The following is a 7,766-nucleotide window of genomic DNA, read 5'->3' on the forward strand; positions in this document are numbered from 1 at the left end:
AACTACTGTGCCACACTGCCTTTCATATCTACTCATGACTGGGAACTTTCCTACATAGCACATTTACTGCATGGTCATGGTTTCTGCGTGGTTATTCATAGGCTCTTTAGTTGGCAATGTTTGTGAACAGCACTTTCAATTAGGGTTTTTAAAAATTATTATTTTTAGACCTGGGAAAATGGAGTAATATTTCTGATGTTGGAAAGAAAACACAGATTCAACTTTTGTGCTATTCCACTGCACCACAGTGACACCTAGAGGGCATGCTGTGGAAAAGCAGGGAAAGAGAAGTTCCGAACGTAGCACACAAATCTCAGTTCTGCAACAAGACCAAAAGCAGATGCCAAGGATGGCTAGGCCTGTGTCGAAAAGCTCTATGAACAGCATCCTGTTGGTTTGCATTATGGAAAATCTAGTATTATTTCTGAAAATAATAGAAAAGCTTTGTGACTCCAGCCCTGTGTTACGGTGTGTTCCCCGTGGGCCCTTCTCTGAGCTGCTCCCTTCCCCAAAGGAAAGAATCACTCTGTCAGCTTATACCAAACCCCTTGGTAGTCCACAATTTTGTATCCACCAGGGATGTCTGAAAAATACATGGGGAAGTAATAGGCACCCTTCCCTTGCTTGTCTCCAGGAGCAGGCACTCAGAAGAAATCTGCCCCCTCCAACGCCTGGGGAGGACGAGGGGCTGCTCTTAATTTTCATAGTCCTGTTGATAAAGCCAGGCAAGACGGACTTGAGCTCTGACCCTATGGAGCAGTGCATCTGATCTTAATTTCTGATGTTCCGGATGTGATTGTCACTGCTTATACTGCCAAGATGGCACCACCCATGTGCAAGAGGGAGCCGGCGTGGGTGCAACTTCGCCTCAAACCAGCGAACAAAACCAGTGGGGAATGAGTGTGCCCAGGGGCCCAGAATGCTAGTTGGCTGCTGGCAGAGCGAGTGCGGACAACTGGGAGGGAATGGGCGGTTCCGTTCCTGAGCAGCAGCATTCCAGACCGCACCACTGTGTTGTAGTTTCCTCTTGCAAGAGGCATCAGGCTGGATCTCGTGCATGGCCACGCTGGCTTGTGCCCGTGGCCAAGCACAGTGTCTTCTTGGGCTCATTTCCAGACAGCGCAGGGTAGCCAGAAACACCCTTTCCTGCAACGGCTCAGCATCAGCGAGGCAGAAGTGTGCACTTTTTGAAAACAGAGGGTGGACGTTTGAGCCGTCGTATCAAGCAGCCCTTAGAGAGATCTCCTCCAGATATTTAACAAGCCCTAACTGAAAACGCTGAGTGGCTGACCAAACACCCTGCAGCGGCACAGACACTGCAACCGGCACAGTGAGGTTCTTCTCCGTGCTCTGCTCGCTACCTCTCCATTTCCCTCCCTGTGGGAGACTCCGGCGTCTTGTCTTTCTAGAGAAAGTGGATAGATAATGATTTAATCCCAAGCAGCCGCTGTGGCTGCAGTTCTGCATGCTCACGGATCTAGGGGCGAGCTCCACTGAACTCGGCAGCGTTTCCTTCTGGGGAGGCACGAACAGGATGCTGACGCTCGGCTGGAGAGGTAGCCGAAGCTTTTGCGAATTTGCCAACCCTCGGCTGGCACTTAATGGGGAGGGCCAGGCAGGAATTCATGGTGTTCAGAAATGAGGGCAGGAAGGGCTGTCCCTGTCCAAGAAATAAAGTGCTGGGAAAGCGCAGAAAACAAAGAGCCTGGTGTTCCTTCCGAAACCATTTCCTCATTCATCACCAAACACAGGGCGTTGAGAAGACAATCCAGGCTTGCAAAGAAAATGTTAGGCCAAACTTCCCCAAGTTTTAAAGTGTTGTAGCTCATGCTCCTCATTTTCTTCTAGTCCTTGAGGAGGCCCCTTCACCTGGTTTCAGGATTTGGGACCCGACTCAGAATGATAGAGTTGGAACAGGCCTCTATGGCCACCGAGTCCAACCCCTTGCTCAGGGCAGGGCTCTGAGTTGAATCACAGGCACTTAGCACAATCTCTCCAGAGTGTCCCTCTTCCAGGGACAGGCAGAAACCCGCTGTCCCCATGCCCTGAAGCTGAGCTTTGGAAGAGGTGGGTTGAGAGGCACAGGACGGAAAGCACGGGGGAAGTCAACACCGAGAGAGTCAGCCTGACAAATCTGCTTCTAGCATTTATTAACTGACCAGTTTGTTTTTATTCTTTATCTAAGGTTTGGAGTGCAGAGAACGCTGAGAAACGCCCTCTAGCTTAAAGGCACTACACACATGAGATTGCTAGGAATACAGTGCCCAGGATAATGATTACTTTCATTATCACTAATATTATATTGCACATTGATTGATTGATTGATTGATTTATATCCTGCCTTTTTCCTACAAAGGGCTCAAGGCAGCTTACATCATTCTCCTCCTCCATCTTATCCCCACAACAACAACCCTGTGAGGTAGGCTGGGCTGAGAGCCTGTGACTGGCCCAAAGTCACCCAGTTGGCTCCATGGCCGAGCGGGGACTAGAACCCAGATTGCCTGAGTCTCAGTCCCAGGCTCTTAACCACGACACTGGCTCTCTATCCCTCCTTTCTTCCCACCTTTCTTCCTCTGGCAAGGAACCCAGCAGCACCCTCACAACAGCAACCCTGTAAGGTAGACTGGGCCGGCCCAAAGGCACCCAAGGAGCTTCATGGCCAAGTGGGAACTCGAACCCGGATCTCCCAGGTCCCCAGTTCAACCTTCTTCCCACCATGCTGCTCTGGCAGCTCTCATAACCATTCATTGCATTAGTTACCATTTAGGATCGGGAATCTCAAGACTAGACTAGATTGCTGCAATGCAATCAGCTCAAGGGCTGGTCTTAGAACTGCTCTAGAAGCCGGAGCTCATGCCCAAGGCAGCGGCTTGGGCTGTTTTGGGCAGTTCTGCTTTTCCAGCCTGTGATTCCCTTGCTGAAGGAATTGTACCGGTTGCCTCCTTGCTCCTGGACCAGATTTAAGGTTTATTATGGTGGGCAAAGCCCTGAACAATCTGAAACCGGGACGTGGGAGGGAGTCATGGCCCTTGGCCGAACTGGAGGCCACCAGGAGAAAAGCTTTCAGCATGGCGGTCCCAGGCCTACGGGACCCCCAGCCCCCGGAGGCCCATCAGGCACCAAAACTGCGTCACTTCCAGCCATCTTTGTTTAGGGAAACCTTTCATGCCACCTGCTGTGGTCCAATGCTACCACGTTTTTAATGTCCTGTTTTTCTCATTGAATCGGTGTAACTTGCTCACAGTTCCAGTATCTGTCTAGCTAGGGAGTGGTTTACAAATACTATCGATGGATAAATAAATCTAACTAAAAAATCTGGCTTAAAAAAAGCACTGCTTACTGTGTGAAGCAGACCACACTGCTCAGAGTGTCTTACCCCACTCAGCCCCCGCAACTGAGTGGTTAGCCATGCCTTTTAGAACGGGTTGCCTTCCTCAGGACTGTGTCGAGGTGCAGCTCAACATGTAAACAACCCACTCGTTCTCGAGCAATAAAACTAAAGTTCTTTATTGCTACTTGTCTACAAGATTTACAACTCTATAGAGAAGCTCTTCTGCTGAGGTCTTTGGAATGCAGATGTTAATCCTCTAGTGGTGTCTCTCCCCGAGCCCACGTGGGACTAGCCCTCCTGGTCACGCCTTTCCTCCCTCTGGCGTAACAAGGCCTGCCTTTGCTCGTACCTCCTCAGGATGCTGCGATTGATTGCTAGGGAAAAGTCTATCACGCCCCCCGCATCTCCTGTGTCATGTTCAGGAAGTTCAGTGTCAGTGGGAGGAGGGACAGCCTGCTCTGACTCCTCCTGAGTAGAACTCGGGGTGTCTTTGTCTTTCCCCTCGGGGCTCTCTTGCTTTGATGTGGGCTCAGGTGTTTGCTCAATGGGCAGGGAGTCAGCGGGAGGTGCAGCTCTCTGCTCAGCCAACCCCAAGCTAGGTTGCGGGGTTGGCGTTTGGATACAGGGTCCCAAGCACAAGACCTCCTCGTGAGGTGCTGTCTCTGTCGGGGCTTCAGGCGCGACAGACTGCCTTACAACCTTCCCAAAGGGGTGCTGACTCAATCGCTCTTGCACAGTTACCTTTGAGTTCGCCGGTGCTTCACGTCCATACGCAACTCTGAGTCACTTCTTTGCACAAATTGTCAAGCGCATGGGCATTGGCTAAGAAAGCTTCATGATTTACAGCAAGGCACGTGCCTTGCCTTTAAGTAATTCTTCCCCCAAATGCACAGAACAAGGAAAGAAAGATCAGCCATCCACGTCAATGAATAATGCCTTCCCACACCTATGCACACTACTTAATGGATGAACATAGTTCCTCTATACGCCTCACTAGTCAGACCTCACCTGGAATACTGTGTCCAGCTCTGGGCACCGAGATTTAAGAAAGAGGCAGGAAAACTAGAAAGGGTTCAGTGGAGGGCAACAAAATGATCCAGGGTTTGGAAACACTGCCCTGCGAGGAGAGGCGGAGAGAACTGGGCATGTTCGGCCTTGAGAAGAGAAGACTGAGGGGGGACATGATATCCCTCTGTAAGTACCTCAAAGGATGCCTCACAGAGGAAGGTCAAGCTCTCTTCTTGCTGATGCCAGAGGGTAGGACATGGAATAATCAGTTCAAGTGGTGACAACCCAGATTCAGCCTGGACATCAGGAAAAGCTTCCTCACTGGCAGAGTAATATGGCAGTGGAACCAGCTGCCTGGAGAGGTGGTGGGCTCTCCCACACTGGAGACATTCAAGGGGAAACTGGACGGCCCTCTGAGTGGGATGGTGTGAACTGGTGTCCTGCAACAGCAGCGGGTTGGACTCAATAGCCTTCATGGCCCTTCCAACTCTACTAGTCTATGATTCTATTATTCTATAAGCTGTCCTTGCAAGAGTGGACCCAATCTGTATGCAACGCCCTAGCCCCAGAAATTCCTGTGGGCACCCATGCATGCCGAATCCGTGCAGTGGAATGGAGAACAGATACCCACCTCTCCATGTGCGGCGCCCTTTGGGGCAAATCTGTTCCCAGCAATCAGGCTTATGGGGTGACTTTCTCCAGAAGAACCCTATTTCGTAGCCTGTCTTAGCTTGGGGGGTTGCTGTGAGGATTAAGTGAAATAGCCCTGCTTACTGCATTCCTGGCTGAAATAGCACGCTCCAAAGCCAGAAGGACTTACGGAAGGTCTGGGAATTGGCAGACATTCCCTGCTTTGCTACTGAGAGGCCCGGCGATTGCCGGAAACTTCTGCGCTATCAGAGTTGCTCAAGTAAGAGCCAATCTGTCCCTTCAGTAGAACCTGCTGGGAAAATCGGGGGCAGGCATGGTGTGTGAATGTGTTCAACTGCATGTCTGAACTCTCCCCTACTAAAAAACAAACCGCATCAAAAATCCAGCAGTCTCTGTGTGTAAAAAAATGGCTAGAGAGAAGGATTCACCCCGGTCTTCTCCCTAAGATGCCGCTTTCTGAGAACTGAGACAAGAGCCGGCTAAACGCGACCCTTTTCGGGCTCTGTGGTGGCTTGCTTCTGCTGTGGACCACAGACTGCCCTGTGCATGCCTTGCCGAGTGCAGCCTGTGGGGTAGGTGGCTCGGAAGGGCTGCAAGGGCAACCTGGAGGGAGCTCTGCTCACACCCTGCGCTGCTCTCCTCCTTCTCCCAAGCTGCAGCTGAAACAGCCCCTGAGTCTGGATGCCTTCCTGGCAGTGCAGCCAGTCTTTGGGGAGCCCCAGGGAAGAAATATCGGCAGCAGCAGCATAATAACAGAGACGAGAGACTAATTCCTCCTGCCCCTCCCCTGCAGGTGAAGGCGGGAGGGACCCTTCCTAGCAAGGTAGCCATGCAGGAAGGAAGCTTACATAACCCACCTGTGTGTGTTTGTGTGTCTATATGTCCCTGTGTGCACATGCACCTTTGCATAGGAAGGCTCTCCAGAAAAAAAAGCCCCTCTCCCCCATCCCCTTTGATAGGCGTACTTAGGTGTGCACACATGCATAAGAGGAAGGAGAGAGGAAATAGACTGTTTTTCCTTAATCTTTAACTGGCATCTCTGTTTGCAGTGTGTGTGCATGTGCCGGAGGGGGGGGGCAGATGGGGAGAAGACACTGTTCCTGAGTCTTCCCGTGGCATGTTCTCTCTCTCTCTCTCTCTCTTTCTCTGTGCGTGCAAAGTGGGTATAGGGAGCGAGGAGAAACTCCATCACTGCTCCTAGTCTTTGACTGGAATGCTCTCTGCTGGAATTGGAGCCAGGTTTTGGAGAAGCGGGGGAAGCTCGTGGTGTCAGGATCCACCTGGCTTAGGGCAGGGAAGGAGGAGGCCAGAGGCTGGGGAGCCAAGTCGAGAAAACCTGGTGGATTCCCACCCCCAAACCTGCATCCTTACACATCACTGGACTGGGACTGTGGAGATCTGACCACTTCCAGGTCTTGGGTCAGAAGTGGGCCAGCACCTTCTCTTAGCCCAGTCGGTCTCATGGGGCTGTTGAGGGAATAAAAATGGGGGTGGGAAAAGGTATGGAGGTGTCACCTGTGACACCCCTGAACTCCTTGGCAGAAGGGTCGGGATGAAAAAGACAGGCTGTTACTGTGGAAGGCAAGGGGGTGGCTCTGCCGAACCCTCGTGCGGGACGGGGGGAGAGTTGTTCCGCAGTGGCCCCCACACCCGGGCAATGCTCGCCCTGCCCCACGCGAGGGCAGAAGCCCCCCAGAGGCTGACCTCACTCTCTGCTCTCCCCGCAGTGGCTGTGGACGCTACTTTGCACCTGGAGTGGAACGAGGCGAAGTCCCTGCCTGCCCTCTCGGCCCTGGGCCACACCCGGACCTCACTGGTGCGCAGGCTGGTTGGCCAAAGCTCTGTGGACAGCCAGGATTCTCTCGAGGTGCCCATTTTACGTCGCTCGGCTTCGTGGCCCCAAGGGAGCGCTGGCTGCTGTGCAGCCGAGGGCAGGCTGGTGTCTGTGCACCAGGGAATGGGTGGGAAAGAAGGTCCCGACGGACACGTGAGACCCTTGCCTTCCCCGGGGGTGGAGAACCTGTGACCCTCTAGATGTTGCCGGACTCCATGTCCCATCAGCCCCATCCAGCCTTGGCAGTGGAGAGGAATGATGGGACTTCTAACTTGGGATTGTTTTGGGCAGAGAAGTAGGCGATGGAAGCCAGTAGCTTCTTGTGAAAGACAGAACAGTTTGCATCTCCGTGTGAATGTACCTAATTTTGCCCCTTCAGACCAAAACTGACCCAAAACTCAGTTCTCCAATACATGCCCTTAGCATTTTCTGGTTAAGCTTCCCTAATGTGTGTATTATTTATTTGTTTATTTTTGAATTAAGGGATGGTTTGCATTGAAATATCGGGAGCTTTGCTTGAAAAATGTGTATATTAGGCAGATTTGTGTATAGAGATGAATATATTAGGAGAAACGATTAAAAATGCATGCATGTTTAGAACTGAAAAAATGCTCAGCTTCAGGCAGGAAAAGGTCTCAGTGCCTGGGAAGTAAGAAAAAAATGAGAAACAGAAAGAAACAAAAATTGACAGATTGGCTCATCCCTAGCTAAAGGATGGAAAGCATCTGCAAAGGTTACATTTGATTATTAGTTTATTCATGCAGCTGTATTGACATGCATTTTACAGAGTACAAGTCCCTGCCCCAAGGGAGATACAATATAAAGCATGATATTTTTTATTTATTTATTTATTTATTTAAAGTTTTTGTATGCCGTCCCCTTGATATGGGGAAACGTCATAGGAAGCTGGGGTGCCATTTTTCCTTCCTACTTTGAATGCTT

The sequence above is a fragment of the Varanus komodoensis genome, unplaced genomic scaffold (assembly GCF_004798865.1).
Source record: "Varanus komodoensis strain SLA01 unplaced genomic scaffold, ASM479886v1 scaffold28, whole genome shotgun sequence".
NCBI lineage: Eukaryota > Metazoa > Chordata > Lepidosauria > Squamata > Varanidae > Varanus > Varanus komodoensis.